General features: G+C 46.2%; 1 protein-coding gene across 1 annotated transcript in view; it reads right to left on the bottom strand.

Annotated features, from left to right (window-relative positions):
* The window catches only part of LOC127584196 (disintegrin and metalloproteinase domain-containing protein 9-like), a 111,376-nt gene extending 93,054 nt beyond the window's left edge, over nucleotides 1–18,322 (bottom strand). The window contains 1 exon segment of the mRNA XM_052040788.1: nucleotides 18,195–18,322. The gene's annotated coding sequence lies outside the window, so the exon portion shown is untranslated.
* Nucleotides 18,323–18,416: the final 94 nt, after the last annotated feature.

Here is an 18,416-nt window from a genome sequence, read left to right on the forward strand (position 1 = left end):
TATCTCATTGTTAATTTCAGGTAACTCCTCTGTCACTTCAGAGGTGCAAGTACAGGTGAACCCACGTTACAGCAGTTTGGGTAACAGAAAGTCGCACTCACGGAATTCATAAATCACCACCAAATAGTCTGAGGTACAGAATAAAATTTCGCTCTCATGGAATTTATGTGTCAACTTTTTTTTCCAATTTGAATTTCTTGACACAGGCACAGATGATGTGGCTTCATGTTATAGAAGATCGCAACATGGTCTATTTTCTAGGAATGCAACCCTCCCTGTAACTTGGAGTCACCTGTACAAAAGGCATGATTGTCAGTTTGCGCCAAGATCCTCAGTAACAGCCACACCTATGGTCGTTTAATTTTCCTGCCTTCCACCCCATCACAGGCAACCTCACATTCTCCCTTCCCCTCCCCTCTTCTCTAAAACTTTATTTATACAGTGCAGTAACAAGCCCTTCCGGCCCAACGAGCCTGCGCCGCCCAATTACACCCATGTTAACCTACTAACCCATACATCTTTAGAATGTGGGAGGAAACCGGAGCACCCGGAGGAAACCCACGCAGTCACTGGGAGAACGTAAAATCTCCTTACAGACAACAGCGGGAATTGAACCCCAATCGTTGGTGCTGTAATAGCGTTACACTAACCGGTACGCTACCATGTTTATATGTTTCTCTCTGCATTCTGAGAAAAAGTCGTTCACCTGAAATATTAAAAGTTTCTATCTCTAGATTTGAGTACTTTGAGCCCTTTGCTCAGTGTTAATTTGCTCAGTGTGTTCAGGAGAAGACACACCAGTCCTCAGGGTCAACAGTGGAATGGGTGAACAGCTTCAAGTTCCTGGGTGTCAATATCTCAGAGGATCTATCCTGGGCCCAACACATTGATGCAATCACGAAGAAGCCACGCAAGCAGCTCTACTTCATTAAGAGTTTAAGGAGATTTGGTATGTTACGAAAGACTCTTGCAAATTTCTACAGATGTATGGTAGAGAGCATTCTGACTGGTTGCATCACAGCCTGGTATGGAGGCTCCAATGCACAGGATCACAAGAGACTGCAGAGGGTTGTAGACTCAGCCAGCTCCATCACAGGCACAACACTCCCCACCATCGAGGACATCTTCAAGAGGCAGTGCCTCGAGAAGGCGGCATCCATCATTAAGGACCCTCACCATCCAGGACATGCCCTTTTCATGTTACTACCATCGGGGAGGAGGTACAGGAGCCTGAAGACCCAAACTCAACATTTCAGGAACAGCTTCTTCCCCTCCGCCATCAGATATCTAAATGATCCATGAATCCATGAACACTACCTCATTATTCCTTTTTTTGGACCATTTATTTTTGTAATTTATAGACGTTTATATCTTTGCACTGTACGGCTGCTGCAAAACAACAAATTTCACATTGTACGTCAGTGATAATAGGTTTATTCTGAATGGTGTGGTTGGATCACATTAAATCAGTAATTAGCAGCTGTCGCGAGTCTCCGGCTCAGTTCACCACGCAGCTTGGTGAACACGCAGTATGCCACATCCTCTGCACAATCCTCAAATGGAAAGCTTCTCGATTTCTGCATAATTCAACCACAATTCATCCACTGCTTTGGTACGTGACATTGTGAGCAGTGTCTAAGGTCAGCTAATGGGTGAAAGAGACAAGATGACTTGCAGATGCCACATCCTCAGAGAACATGATTCAGTAGAAACCAGCACGAGCACCATGAGTGTAACATCTGGAATAATGTGGTACATTATTACAGGACAAGGAACTGAAGCACTTTCTGCTGCCATCATATTTTTCCAATTCATGGAGACAGAGTGCGAAGTTTTTCAAAACAGTCCAGAAACAGATATTTCTGTCTGGGACCAAAGCGAATCAACTTGCCGATTGGTGAGGTAGTCCTTCCTCACTCCAAGGCAATGAGTAAAGCAGATCCCATTGAACTGCATGGACTGCGATGGCTGCAACGGACCTCTCTTGGTCCTTGCAGAGTTCAGCTGCTCTCAGCCCAAGGAACAGGAAAAAGAAAATCCTAATGGGAATCCTGGGAGCATGTGCAGTCCGAGTGAAGACTGGCAAGTTGGCTTGTTGTTGCAGACCCTGAATACCTCAATATTTAATAAACTCTCAGCTGGAGAACAGAGGATAACACAGAGGAGACAGTGTCAGTATAGCCACTCACTGCACGGAAATAATCACCACCTGTCCCAAGGGTCTGCACCCACGGGTGCCGCAGATACTGCATCACCCGTGTCTGGTCAGCATTGTTGACCGGAGCTTCAGCCAGTCTGATGTGGGGTCAGCAGTGTTGCTTTGCATCACGTGCTTTCCCTCAGGCAAAGTGACCTGGACATCCCCTTTCCAGGCTGCCTGACTGACCTGCTGAGCACCTACACAACCTCCTCACCCACCCCAGCTGACAACTTGACCTTGGGACCGTCTCAACTGCCTTTCGTGGTCTCAGATAGCAGACAAAGGGGAGGCAGGGAAAGGAGGAACAAAATAACCACAAGGAGACAAAAGACATGATTCATACTGATACCCATTAACACAGCTAATGTTTCCGGGCAGAAGTGTCTGAGATGCATGCAATATTTCTAAATTCCAGGAATGACACAATGCAACACTATGACCACTTTGCACTACAATGGATGTATTTAATTTGTTCTAATTGTGTTCTTTCTTGTAAAAATTGTGTACAATTTATGTTCTTCTTGTGAATATTGTGCCTCTAATGCTATGTGCCCGTGATGCTGCTGCAAGTAACTTTTTCATTGCATGTGTACTTGCGCATATGACAATAAACTCCACCTCAGCACCCACCCACCCCTACAGCTCAATCAGGTAGAGACACACACGTTGCATCCCTCAAAGCCTGACCTCCCTACAGGCTTCTCATTAATCGGATTTCAGTAAAGGCTTAGTTGCTTTAACTAGGCTGCACGCTATTATGTGCCCAGGATAACTATTCAATGTATAACATGGTGCTATCTGTTCCTTCCTGAGAGACTGCTGACCCTCTCATTACTGCACATAAACAATCATGTGAAATGTGCCTTTGCTACAGAAGTTTTCAAGAGTCATTTCCTTTCATTTCTGCCTGTTCACACCAAGCAAGAAGCCTGAAGACATGGCTAAAGGGTTCTTTTTACCCAGGCAATTAAGACAAAGTGCAAATGTCACAGCAGACATATCACTTGTGTGTCATTTCTGTATTCGGCACAGAAATTCATAAATTTCTGAATGCCAAAACAGACTACCCTGACTTTTCAATGATAGTTAACCTCTCCCAAACTACCATGTTTACTGCAGGACAGCTGCACTTGGCTTATCCTGATGCTGGGTTAAAGAGATCTGTAAATACGAATCAAAGGACATAGAACAGCACAGCACAGGAACAGGCCCTTCGGCCCACGATGTTGTGCCAAACTAATTAAACTAGTAATTAAATGCCTAACCAAACTAATCCCTTCTGCCTACACAATGCCCACATCCCTCCATTCCCTGCATGTTCACGCGCCTATGGAAGAGCCTCTTAAACGCTTCCATCGTGTCTGCCCCCCACCATCATCTGTGGCAGCGCTCACAATTTCAGCAGGGGAACAACACTTACTCCAAATATACACCACCCAAGCAGCCCCTTATCTTTTGCATCACAGATACGATAGTAGCATTGAAGAGACTTTTAGACAGGTGCATGAGTATGCAGGGAATGGAAGGATATGGATGATGTGCAGGTAAAAGGGATTAGTTTAATTTGGCACCATGCTTGCACAGACATCATAGGTTGAAGGGCCTGTTTCTATGCTGGACAGTCTGATGTCCTATATATATATATATATATATATATATATATATATATATATATATATATAATTTCACCCACACTTTTGACCATGAATACCGTTATGTATTAATGTGGTCTTAGCACAAATTACTACCTCCAGCAATATCACTTGCACAATTGCCCACTTAAAGGAAGAGTTACACTGGCTCTGTCCCCCACACTTCACCTTAAGTGCATTACTGGACATAATCTGGTTCTCTCTATCAAAGATCAGACATCACCCACACTGCCCTGACAAACATAGCCCCAATATTTCAATAGCAAGTGAAAATCAAAAAAAATTGCAGCTATTAGAAAGCTGAAATAAAAACAGAAAATGCTGGAAATTCGCAACAGTACCAGCAAAATCCGAAGTGAAACAAAGTTAATGGAGCATTAATTCTGTATCTGGTCCCAATATTTCATGTTCATCAATCAGGCATCATTTCAGTGAAGCCTCTCTGTTCCCTCAACAACCTTTCCATGGTGCAGAGCTCAAATGCAAACACTTACAATGGTGGATCTCTGTAAATCAATGCATTTTGACTTTTATACTGTAAACTTTTTTTTAACCATTAAAAGAAAGACACAAAATTGGTTGTAAATAAGGCCTTAATGTGGAGCTGTATTGGCAATTTTTAATATCCCGTCAATCCCACCACCCCTCTTCCCACCAAATCATTCTTTTCTCCACAAGACTCTACCTGCAATGATCAGTCCTTTCCCTGCACTTCTAGACCAGCTGCTGCTTTGCTGCCTTTCTCTCACCTCAACCAGAAGGGCAAGAAGCTTCATTTGGTCTTCAGTGGTTACCATACCATTTACTTCAGCACTTGCTGCAAATGTCACACCTCACCCTCCTGTCCTGTGGCCAACTAAAACTTGGGAGAAATAAAAACAGAAAATGCTGGAAACAGTCACTAGGGTCAGACAGCATTCTCTGGGGAGAGAAACAGAGTTAACATTGAAACTTTAACTCCATCTCTCTACGGACGTTGCCCTGACATTGAGTCATGGGGTAACCTCACCGCGTCAACCTTCAAGCACACATATCTCATTAATCTCATTTTATTCCCATACATTCGTACAGTTTTTTTAAATTCTAAAACTTGGGAGAGAATACTTCCCACTTCCAGTAATACAGAAGCTCATCTTATCGCCCACTATTCAATGCCTCCTGAACAGTCATTTCATGGTCATTGTTAATAATGCATGGCTTGAGTTATTCAATTATTGAATTTAAATTCCCTAGTTGCTGTGGCAGGATTCAAACTCATCATCAACAGTCCAAGCCTTTGAACAGTATGTTACTATTCCCAGAGATATTAAGCAGGTTTCATTGCAAATTTATAGCAAGTGGAAGTTCTTTAGAAGTGTAGATAGGGTTGTAATGTCAGAAACACAGCAACCAAGGGGTAGCAAGATCCCATACAATTGTGACCAATTAATTTGTTTTAGGCATTGGCAGATTTTACAAAAAACAGATAAGGGGACTAATTGTTTCAGACGATTGCAGAGAGACGGTCTAGCTCTTGTTTAAACTCTGCGGGTTCACCAGTGGGCGCTTGTTAGATTCTGTTCAGGAACACGCAACGGCACGGAAACCGTCAGTGATGCCCACCACTGCCCAGACTAGGCCACCCAGGGGGTGCTGGAACCCAGAGTGATGCCCAAAACTGCCCAGATGAAGCCATTTTACTGAACACACAGCAAAGTGCACATCTGAGGCTGCACAACACCTAATTAGCATGCTGTTCCATCTGGGGAACCAATTTATATTTCCTTTCCTGCCACCTTCATGTAGCATCGTAACACAACGGTTAGTGTTGCTCCCTCACAGCTCCAGGTACCCAGGTTCGATCCTGACCTCTGGTGCAGTCTGTGTGAAGCTTGCATGTTCTCCCTGTGACCACGTGGGTTTCCCCTGGGAGCTCCAGTTTCCTCCCACATCCCGGAGATGTGCAGGTTGGTTAAATGGCCGCTGTAAATTGCCCGCAGTGCATGTGAATGGCAAAAGAATCAAAGGGGAGTTGATGGGCTGAGAGAGAGAACCGGTTTCAGGACTACATCGAAGTTAGGAGCGGGACAATGGAACAGACAGGTTTGCTCTGCTCAGAGACACAAGAGATGGCAGATGCTGGAACCTGAAGCAACAAACAATCTACAGGAGGAACTCAGTGGGTCGAGCAACATCTGTGGGAAGAAAGGAATTGTTGGTGTTACACGTCACAACCCTGTATCAGGACTGAGAGTGGAGAGGGGAGACTCTTTCCTCCCACAGATTCTGCTCGACCTGCTGAGTTCCTCCAGCAGGTTCTTTGTTGCTCTGCTTGGAGTTGGCATGGACTTGATAGGCCAAATGGCCTCCTCCTGTGTAATAATAACCAAATAAGTTTCTGAACTACAGATCAGGTGGGGATCAGATTTCACATGTCCTTGTGCAAACAACTTCCAGTTCAGCTTTAACTCCAGGCCCCTCCCCAGAAGAAGGATTTAGAGACCGAACACAAACTGGAGGAACAGCACCTCATGCTCTCACCAGGTAGTTTATGACCCAACGGCATTAACACTGAATTCTCCAGTCTCAGGTAACCTTTCTCTCTCCTGGTTTACCCAGTTACCCAGTCCCCCTCCCCCCCACACGCACTTGACCCCACCCACCCCCCCAGGCCCCCGTCACCTAGTTTCTTTCCCCTCATCCCCATCACCTTTGGTCCTCAGTGGTTACCACGCCATTTACTTCTCTTTCCCCATCACCCACATCCCCCCCAACTGTTCCCGTCTGCCCTCCCCACCTCTTTGTTTCCATGCTCCACCTTCCTCCCCCATCAGGTTCCATCACCTGCAGGCCACCTATCACCCCCCAGCCCCTGGCACTACTGCCAGTCTTCCCTCTTCCATCTACCTATCACCCCTCCTGGTAACCACTCCCTTCTGTTCTCCTCCCCCCCCCCCACCCCACTTTGGTTTCCCTCATTCCTGTGGCCCCTTCCCCTTCCCCACCCTCACGACCTACCCACCTCCTTCCCTTTATTCCATGGTCCACTGTCGGATTCCTCCTTCTTCAGCCCTTTGCCTCTTCCACCGGTCACATCCCAGCTTCTCGCATCATTCCCTTTCACCCCACCCCTCCCCCAGATACCTTCCTTCCCCTTCTCATCTGGACTCGCCTGCCAGCTCACACTCCTCCCCCTCCTCTGCCCTTTATTCTGGCTTCTCCCCTCTTCCTTTCCAGTCCTGATAAAGGGTCTCGGCCCAAAACGTTGACTGTTTATTTCCCTCTATAGATGCTGCCTGACCCACTGAGTTCCTCCAGCAGTTTGTTTGATGCTCCAGAAGGATTTAGATCCAGGACACGAGGAGAGCACCAACGTTCACAGCCCCAGTGTCAGGCATTACAGGCAAAAATCCCAACAGTTCCTCACAGGCAGAGAGAAAGGGAGGAGGCAAGTCAGCCGAGCCACGGTCACTCCGAAACACCCAAGGTGCGGAGTCACAACAGGACTTCAGACAGATGGTGTCCAACCTCAACACTACGTGCAACACATGGAGAGAGCGAGAGCGAGAGAGCAAAAATAATCTTAAACAAGTAAGGACCCACCAAGATATCTTTATTAGTCACACGTACATCAAGACACACAGTGAAATGCATCTTTTGCGTAGAGTGTTCTGGGGGCGCCCCGCAAGTGTCACCACGCTTCTGGCGCCAACATAGCATGCCCACAACTCCCTAACCTGTACGTCTTTGGAATGTGGGAGGAAACTGGAGCACCCGGAGGAAACCCACGCAGACACGGGGAGAACATACAAACTCCTTACAGATAGCGGCCGGAATTGAACCCGGGTCACTGGTGCTGTAATAGCGTTAAGCTAACCGCTACACTACCATGCCTGCCCTGATATTGAAGCAGAATGATATTGAAATTGCTTGTGGATATTCCAAGAACAAATCTCTCACTCCCGCTGAGCTCTGGTACTCAGAGCAGCCCACACCTTATTTTAGGCTTGGCTGATACAAATTATTTTTAGCCACATCTGCCTCCACTGGCAATTTCCAGATACATTCCACTATAGCAGTGGCTGATTCCAGCATTAACAGTCAGGTGCTCACTCACTCCAATGAGTACACACCCCCAGTAAAAGCTGACGGAGAGGCACGAGTCACCTCTGCAAATGTTTGACTACCAGCTTATGCCAAACAGTCTGAGTTGCAAGATTTTGTTTTAAATGTTCTGCTGCACTGGCCAACTGTGGAGAAGAGATAATGTACTGGAGGTCCATCTCAATCCTACTCTTTTACATACATCCCAGACAGCAAGTCCCAAATCACAATGGAGACATCAAACAAGAGGAAGCAAGAACTTAAGAAAACACCCAAGGAAGATTTCCAGAAGGCTTTGGGGATTTTAATACATCTCACACTCTCTACCCTTTCCAACACTTATTTAACAAATGCACTTTTAAAATACTCATCCTTTCTCCCTCTCCCAGCCCCTCCACAGCCTCACTCTTCCCAATCTATATCTCTGCACGACTCCTGAATTTAATCATTCCATGGTTGGCAGCCTTGAGCTCCAAGCTCTGGAAGTCTGTCACTCAGCAGAAAAGGCCTGGAAGTTGCCCTCCAAGCCACACACCATTCTGACTTGGAAATATATCGTCCTTCCTTCACCGTCGCTGGTTCAAATTCACGGAACTCCCTCCATAACAGTGTTGTGGGTGTACCCACACCTCAAGGACTGCAGCGGTTCAAGAAGACAGCTCACCACTGCCTTCTCAACGGCAACACTATTACAGTGCCAGCGACCCAGGTTCAATTCCGGCCGCTGTCTGTAAGGAGTTTGTACGTTCTTCCCGTGTCTGCGTGGGTTTCCTCCGGGTGCTCCGGTTTCCTCCCACCTTCCAAAGACGTACAGGTTAGGAAGTTGTGGGCATGCTATGTTGGCGCCGGAAGCGTGGCGACACTTGCGGGGTGCCCCTAGAACACTCTACGCAAAAGATGAATTTCACTGTGTGTTTCCATGTACATGTGACTAATAAAGAAATCTTATCTAAAAAAAACTAGGGGCCTGCAAGCAAATGCTGCCTCAGCCTGCGAAGCTCTCACCCCTTGAATGAATAAAGAAAAATGTCTCCCTACCTCTCTTTTCTCCTTTCAAGGCACACCTTAACAACAAATTCCTTAAGGCAACCTGCCCTTATACGTGGCTCAGAGCCAATTTATTTGTTTGCTAACTCTCCGGCAAAGTACTTTGGGATGACCTTTGATGCTGAAGGCAGAGTTGTTGCAGACAGCCTTTCCCAGGTATGGGTACAAGAAAGACCTGCTACCCCTCAGTACGATTCAGCAGTGGTGTTTGTATTTTGCAGTAATACAGGGTTCTTGGAGGGTCAGAGAAGGGAGAAGGAAGGGGCAATTTTGCATCGAAGTCCCAGAATGAAACATGTTTCCACCACAAGCATAATCTGATTCCAATACCATATCTGCCTGGAGTTGTTTTCTCCGGAGTGTCGGAGGCTGAGGACAGACCTGATAAGAAGATTATGAGAGGCATAGATAGGGTAAACAGTCAGAATCGGCAAGTTTTGTTTTTACGCACAGTGGTAGGTGCCTGGAATGAACTGCCAGGGAAAATGGTGGAAGCAGGTACAATAGCAACCTTTAAGAGATACGGACACATGAACAGGCAGGGAACGGAGGGATATGGATCAGGTAAAGGCGGATGGGATTAGTTTAATTCAGCATCACGCTCAGCACTGACATCATGGGCCACAGGCCTGTTCCTGTGCTGTACTGTTCTACGTTCCATGTAAAATTCAGATTAAGGAATCTCACTGGTTCAAAATCAGTCCAGGCTCCCTGTGAAACGTTCAGCCTCCCTACCAGAGTCTGGACTGGAGAGGTCCTGTATCACAGGTCAGGAAACAAGTATTCAGCCCCACTGGATATCAGGAAAATCACTGCCAACCGCATCTCAACTCCATCCACTCGCTTTGGCCTTCGGAGTTATAGTCATACAGCACAGAGACGGGCCCTGCAGCCCACCAGTTCCACACTTTATTCTCCCCACATTCCCATCAACTGCCCCCAGATTCTGCCTCTCACCTACGCACTAGGGGCAGTTCACAGCAGCCAATCCACCTACCGACCTGCACGTGTTTAGGATGTGAGAGGAAACCAGAGCAACCGGAGGAAAGTCACTCAGTTACAGGGATAACACACAATCTTCACGCATACAGCACAGGGGGTCGGGATCAAACCCAGGTCAGTAAAGCCGAGGGAGTGTCTCTACTTTCTACACTACTCTGCCACCCATCACTTCCTTTACAGATTCACCGGTTCACCAAGTGCAGGAGGCAGCCATTTGGCCCGCTGAGTTTATACTGTCCCTTGCAAAAAAAAATCAACACGCAGTCATTAACTGAGACAGCATCCAGTGCGTTGAATGGGAGATGGTTCCACACTTCCGATGCTTTAGTCTGCAGCAACACAGCCTTAAATTCCCGCCACAAATATCCCTATACCAGGACAGCAAGGGAGAGGCACAGCATAATTCAGGTACCAATCAGACTGAGAGTGTAGGGGGAAGATGTAATGAGGTGAAAGGGAGGGGTGAGATAGGGGTTGGTAGGTGATGTGCGTAACCCAGGTGAGGTGGGGGATGACGGGCAGAGGAGGAAGGTGGAGACAGAGGCTGGAAGGTGATAATTGGAACCAGATAAGGGAGGGATGGTGAACGGATGCTGGTGGGTCTGGAGTCATATAGAGGCCAGGTTGGGCAAGAAGGGCAGATTTCCTCCCTTGAATGATACTTGTAATAACTGTCCAGTTGTGTCGTGGTTCACTGGGACCAGCTTTTCTTTTAAGAATGTTCCAGATGATTTAAGTATTTGAATTTAAATTCCCAGCTGCAACGGTGAGACTCGAACTCACATCTCTGCACCACCCCTCTGCCTGCTGGTCTTGCAACTTAACCACAACACTAACGCACCCCTAAAGACTGTGGAGTTCACGTTTCAAAGTTAAATACCCACAAATGACACAGAACATGACAGAAAAATGCTGCAGCTCAAGCACAATTGTTATGTGCACTTCCAGAAACTGTGGCATGCCCCTCCTGCACAGCAGCAAAGTGACATCGATCAGTGTGCAATGTATAAATGATGCCACTCCAGTGGTTTTCCAATGGGAATACACTGTTTGCTGATGTCACCACAGTGGCAATTCCACCATTCCTCCAGGATGCCTCCCAAGTCTGCCTGTCTTGAAGGCAAGTTCCTGGGATATGCCAATAAGCACCATCCTTGCACTGGATGCACAATGTCCCATCAGCTGTCAGAGAGCCCCTTTCCCGCGCTACATCCCAACTCCCCAACACTCCAGGGCAAATTGGTATTGTGCTATTATTGTCACATGTACTGAGATACAGTGAAAAGCTTTTGCTTTGCATGCCATCCGGACAGATCATGCCATACATAATTACACCGATGTAGTAAAAAGAAAACAGAATGCAGAATATCATATTACAGTTACAGAGAACATACAATTCAGGTGAACAAAACAGCCTGATTGGAATGAGTCACACCTTGCGAGCCCCTGCCATGCTGAGAGACTGCAAAGGAAAGGTCTTGCTTTGCACAGGACTTTGGATCTGCAATGTGCTTCACCACACAAGGCCCGAGGTTCCCAAGGCTTACCTGCATGACACATTGTGCATCATCTACCTGAATATCACAGACCTGAGGTCTTGAACAAAACTGCCACACACACTGTGAGGGCTGCTTCCATGCAAGTTTTCACAAACCGAAAATGTTTGAGGCACAGCAAATGCCAAATACCAGAACAAATGCAGCCATCTCTGATGTTAGCAGGTACAAAATTCAACTGGAGAAGTAATCCCAAAGAAACCATTGTTAGGCAGACATCAGGTCAGAGGTGGGGAATCTGGAGCAATATCAGAGCTGGAAATCTGATGTAAATCCAGAAATACTGATATCCCTCCTAAAATGTAACTCAATCAAAGGTAGTGTACTGCGCTGCTGCTGCTGCAAAAAGGAAATTTTCATGGCGTTTTTACCCTGCGTATGTGTGCCTGTGACAACAATAAAATTAAAACTATAAACAAAACACGAGTTGGAAATTGGCTGAAACTGCCTTGATTTCACACCATGTGCTGATGAGATACCCATCCAAAAATCACAGGGTCTGAAAACTAGAGTTGGAAGAATGAGAGAGGAACTGATTGAAACAGGAAACCTGATGGTTGTGTAGAAGACGCTTCCTCTTGTGGGAGAATCAAGAAGTAGGGGTCACTGCTTAAAAATAAGGGGTTACCCACTTCAGACAGATGAGCCAATATTTTGTTCCTCTCAAGAGGGTCATGAATCTTTGGAATTCTCTTCCTCAAAGGGGAGCCTTTAGATATTTTTAGGGCAGAGGTAGATAGATTCTTGGTAAACAAGGGGTTCAAAGATTACCACTGGGAGAGAGGAACATGGAGTTGAAGTAACAGTCAGATCAGCCAGGATCTTTTCGAAGGACGGAACCAGCTTAAGGACCCTGATGGCCTACTCCTGCTCTGAATTCATACATTACTGTTCACAGCTTGAGAAGAACAGTTTGATTGTGCAAAGTAGTGGCAGCAGAGTTACGTTGAGAGCAGCTATTCTGGCTCAGTGTTTGATCACAGAAGGTTGTAGGAAATATTTCTCCAACCTCACCCCCAGCTTTTGGTTTCAACAGCTAGAACACTGGGCAGGAGAATGCAGGAGCAGGTATTTTCAATACCCCACAGGCCAACAATTAGAAACCAAATGGGAAAACTACAACCATTAGCAAGACAATAATGTAAAAACTGAAGTAAAAATAGAAAGTGCTCGAAATTCTCAGCAGGTCAGGCAGCGTCTGTGGAGAGTGAAGGAGTTAACATTTCAAGCCATTGATCATTGCAATGAAAGATCATGGATGTGAAAGTTAACTCTGAACCTGCTGAGTGTTTCCAGCACTTTCTGGTTCCAGCTATGTTATAAAGATGTTTTGCTGGTATCCATTTATTATAAGATACTTCTCACTTATTTAAATATCTGCAGTTTGGAAAACATAGGCCTCATTTGCTGATTTAAGGACACATTGTAGAGTGATACCCAGGTGCTCCTAATGAATTGTTGTCTCCAGTTTTGACTTTAATTTTCTCTGACCTGACGACTGTGCTTATGCGTGTTTAGAGAGCTGAACACTCAGCTGCTGGCCCCTCCAGAGCTGCTCAATAAATGCATCTGATATTACAACCTCACGCTGGAGTCTCCAGCCTGTGGGGGTCTAGGGGTCAACCGAACACTAAACTTCAGGAACAGGTCACTAAACTATCGAGGAAAGCTTCTTCCTTTCACTGCTGAGGTCACCATTACTAATCCAGATTCAGAGACAGGGCTCAGCACCGCTTCATAAACATATTAACAGCAACTATGGAATTGTTTAAACTCGCAAAATCACAATTGCATCCTTCACATTTACCCCTTTACACAGTTCATACAGCATAGAAGCAGACCATTCAGCCAATCTAGTCCATGCCAGCATTTATTTTGTACTCAAGTCTCTTCCTGTTTTCTCTCTGAATCTACCGGCGTGACCCTCCATTCCCTTTGATTTGCCTGTCCAGCTTCCCCTTAAATGTATCCACTTCATTCCCTCAACCATGTCCTGCGGCAGTGAGATCCACATTCCCACTGAAGACACAAGAGACTGCAGATACTAGAATCTGGAGCAACAACCAATCTGCTGGAGGAGTTCAGTGGGTTGAGCAGCATCTGTGAGGAGAAAGAAATTGTCAACGTTTTGGGTCAGTCCTGATGCAGGGTTTCGACCTGAAATGTCAACCATTCCTTTGACCCCCACAGATGCTGCTCGACCCGCTGAGTTCCTCCAGCAGATTGTTTGTTGCTGCAGATTCTCACGGCTCTTTGGGTAAAGGAGTTTCTCCTGAAATCCTGATTTGATTTCCAGGTAACTATCCTACACTGATGGCCACCACAGAGTTAACTTCCCACATCAACAATCTTTCATCAGAATGACTGATGGCTTGAAACATTAACTCCATTTCCCTTGCCATTGATGCTGCCTCACCTGCTGAAAATTTCTAGCACTTTCTGTTTTTATTTCAGATTTCCCACATCTGCAGGTTTTTTTTGTTTTCGGTTTATCGTAGAAATGTCCTGCTAATGTTTGGGAGCTTTGCTTGCCAACCTGACTTATAACTGCTGGACTGTGAGGTATGTAGAAAATAGGAATTCCTCTCCCTGCTCCCTCCTACAAGTCCTCTCATCAAAAGCTTTCAATGTTTCCAAGATCTCTGCCAAGTCACCCCTCGGTCTTCCTTTCCCAAGAAAAAGGGAGAACCGGTCTACTCATACTTCCCTGATATTCTGACCAGCACTAACTGCTAATTTTGTTGCCTACATAATCTTCAAATATTTTGCCTCAGGTGTGTTACAACGTTAGAAAAGCAGTAGTTAACAGAATCATAACCTGCAAGCAAGTCACCCATCGCACCCAGGCAATCTCTTTGAAACAACTGGCCACTTTAGTCTCAGATCCAAGCCTTTTCTCATTATACTGCAACTTAACTTCTTGTCTGATTCTCTTGAAAGTTCCTAAAAGATCTAACACAACCACCTCTGCAGAAGGTTTAAAAACCCTTCATGTGCTTAAGGTTGGAGTCAGCCATGATCATACAGAACAGAAACTGGCCCTTTGTCCCGCCATGTCCTTGCCAACCGTACTGCACTCATTTACACTAATCTTATGCTAATTCCCATTTTTAATCCTCCGCGCGTCCCATCAACTTCCCCCAGATTCTACCATTCACTTACGCAGGGGCATTTTTGTTTTTTTTAGAAAACGATGGTCAATTGACCAACCAACCCACACATCATTGAGACATGGGAGGAAACTCGGGCACTGGGAGGAAATCCACATGGTCACAGCGAGAGCGAGAAAACTCCACATGGAATGAAATCTGATTTAGTTCAACAGTATCAAAAACATTTGAATCAAAACACTCTTAAAACATTGACACCGTACAACATCCAGCTACAGTACATTGGGGCAAGGGTTCCAACTGTGGTTGAGTACATAACAAACTTACATTCAACTGACTTCAAGTCCCACTGCAAAAACCCAAGCACAAAATCCAGGCTAGCACTCCACTTCATTAGTGAGGGAGTGCTGAATTTCAGAACTGGTAGTGCATGTTTCAAGGGCCAGGTACAAACGTAAGATTTTGGATAGGAGATAGAAAGAGAGAAAAACGTGAGGAAAAAGCTTTCTGACTGACAGCAGAACTCATTGCCAGTAGGGAGGGTGGAAAGAGAATCTATCAGGGACTTTGATGGGGAACTGGACTGGCACTGGAGGGAGGAGACAGGTGACCCCATGTTATTAGGGGGTTGTGTTCCGAGGGGTTTCACAAAGTTCCATAAGCGAAGCCACATCAGCTGTGCATGGGTCAAGAAACACGTGTTGAAAAAACTAAATTTTGTGTTTTAATCTTTTTTTTAATCCCCACATAAATTCCATGAGAGCGAACTACTGATTTGTGAATTCCGCAAGGGCGAATTTCAGTCACCCAAACGGCTGTAACGCAGGGGCTGCTTGTACTTTGCAGAGCTGGGGGAACGAGCACTTACTTGGATTTGCTCCATTAGGAGCCAGCAGAGACTTGATGGGCCAAACTACTTCCTGTGCCATAACTATGACGCTAAGTGTTGTCTTGCAGATGACGCATTACTCCCGTGATCATGAAAGTTCCCATGGCAATATTTCGATAAAGCACAGAGCTCACCTTGGCCAATATTAAAACCACTACAATATCATAAAGACAGGTTACCTGGACTACCCCACCCTGATGTTTGTGGGAGCTTGCTTATCCAAACTTGCTATCATCTTTCCTGTACTACAAACATGCTGCTTCATTGTCTCCAGTACTCTGGGAGTTTGGAGAGTTGTGATTAAGATTTATGAAAATTGAATAGAATCGTAGTTTTTTTTAAAAAATAAACACATTTAAGCAAAAACAAATTTTCCACAAATTGATCCATACATATTGGCAACCCTTTCACGTAATCTTTGGGTAAAGTTACAGCTCCACTTTTTAAAATAAAACTCATCTAAAACAATGCCAGAAATTAAATCTCACACCACTGCTGGGGAGGCCCCCGTAAGGAAAGCATGCATTTTCTGTTCTGTATTTAAACAAGAAAAACAAGTATGCTAATGTACAGTTACAGAAGAAAATCACACCCATTAACTGTAGTCAGAACAGTGGTGGCAATAACAGGTCATTTTGAGAAAAATCACTAAAGACCTACAATATTTCAGAATCGGAAAGTTGCCTTGAGATTGAAGCATTGTACTCCTTTCAACAGACGAAACCAGATTCTTCCTCGATCAAATAAAACAGCTGCTTTCTGAAAATGGTTTCATGCAGTCATCAGATGGAAGTCATTATTATATATTATATTCATTCAAAATCGTGCTCCCCCACCCCACCTCTTGCATTCCCGACTGGCATGTCCTTATTTGGGCGAGAGGATCATGGGATGGATTGCACGGATTTACCCAGAAGGTTACTGCTCTTCCCACTACAGCCAATTTGGGGCCTGTGCGTTTAATGATAAGCGGAGGAGCTTCGCTCCCGTTGTGGAGAACTGTTCTAATGAATCTCAGGTTAACAGGAAAATTAACACTTTGATTTTCAACCATCACCAGATCTGGCAGACCGTTTCCAAAATGAAACACATAAAATGCAGAAGCAAACAAGCGCAGTTCGTGTCTCAGAGTCAAGTGTGGGAGAGTTCCCTGCCCCACCCTACACACTTGCATTGCCCCTCCACAGCAACACTGAGGGGGTTCTGCAGCATCAGAACTGCAGTCTTTTGGCGAGAAGTTAAACCATTGGTTTAGCTGGGCTAAAAGAAGCTACAACAACCCCTCACCCCCCATCTGAGGCAATATTTACCCCACACTCAGTATCACAAAAACAGAATATCTGGTCACTCTCACCTTGTACTTTGTGGGAGCTTGCTGTGCATAAACCAACCATGTTTCCTACCAATACCTCAAAAGTACTTCATTGGCTACAAAGCACTTCAAGAAACACTGAAGGGGAACTGAATAGTGTTACGCACAAAATCCAGGTCTTGTGTTAATTACCTCAGGGTGGTACACCACCAAAACAGGCCCTTGGCCCACCCCGTCCAGCCAATCATTTTGCCCAGCTGCACTGATTCCATTGCCTGCATTAGGACTGTACCTTTCTATGCCTTGCCTATTCAAGTGCCTGTCTAAATGTTCTTAGATGTCGCACTTGTATCTGATTCCACCACCTCCTCTGGCAGCACATTCCAGATAATGTAGCGGTTAGTGTAACGCTTTACAGCACCAGCGACCCAGGTTCAATTCCGGCCACTGTCTGTAAGGAGTTTGTACGTTCTCTCCGTGTCTGCGTGGGTTTTCTCCGGGTGCTCCAGTTTCCTCCCACATTCCAAAGACGTACGGGTTAGGAAGTTGTGGGCATGCTATGTTGGCGCCGGAAGCGTGGCGACACTTGCGGGCTGTCCCCAGAACACTCTTATGCAAAAAGATGCATTTCACCGTGTGTTTTGATGTACATGTGACTAATAAAGAAATTTTATCTTATCACCCACTCTCTTGTAAAAAAAAACTTACCCCTCAGATCCCCTTTAAAATCTCCCTCCGCTCACCGTAAACCTATGCCCCCTTGTGTTTGGTACCCAACCACCATGGGGGTTTCAACAGGACTTTCAAAGTCCTGTTTACTGTCATATGCATGTGTGCACAGGTGCAATGAAAAACTTACTTGCAGCAGCATCACAGGCACAGAGCATCAGAGACACAACATTCACAAAAAAAATAAACATAAATTACACACAATTTTTACAAGAAAGAACACACACAAAAAGAAAGCAAAGCCACTCCCCGCTATCCATGCCTTTCTTAATTATTCCTCGAGCAGGTCTCCTGGTTCAATGACCCTGCAGGACTGGGGAAATCTCTCCAAGATGGTCAGAGGTCAAATGGGAGGGATCTGCACTCCCCCACAGCACAGGACGTTGTTGTGCCCTCCCGAAAACAAGCCGGCGAACCCACCCACCACAGAGAGGGAAGGGTGGGTTTGACCTGCAACTTTTATCCACCCTCTGGGCGGACCGGGGAGACAACAGAGTGGGGAGCTCTGAGGGACAGGCACTTGGACGAAGGCGGGGGGGGGGGGGGGGAACGAGAGGTGGGGGTGGGGGTGGAGGTGGGGGGGGGGGGTCCGGTCCGGTCCGCCGGCGACTCACCCAGGGCTGCTGTCAGCAGGCACAGGAGCGCGGTGGCAGCGGAGGATCCCACGAAACTTCGAGCCATCTTCGTGCGAGCGTCCTTTCTCCGTCCCGTCAGCAGCAGCAGCGGCGGCGGTGCATCGCCCCCTCCCCGGGGACGGCACGGAGTCGGGAGGGGAAGGGAAGGAGGTGGCGGTGTGGCGGGGACTGCCGCTCGCCTTCAGCTCTCCTCTCCCATTC

The sequence above is a fragment of the Pristis pectinata genome, chromosome 29 (genome assembly GCF_009764475.1).
Source record: "Pristis pectinata isolate sPriPec2 chromosome 29, sPriPec2.1.pri, whole genome shotgun sequence".
In the NCBI taxonomy this organism is placed as follows: Eukaryota; Metazoa; Chordata; class Chondrichthyes; order Rhinopristiformes; family Pristidae; genus Pristis; species Pristis pectinata.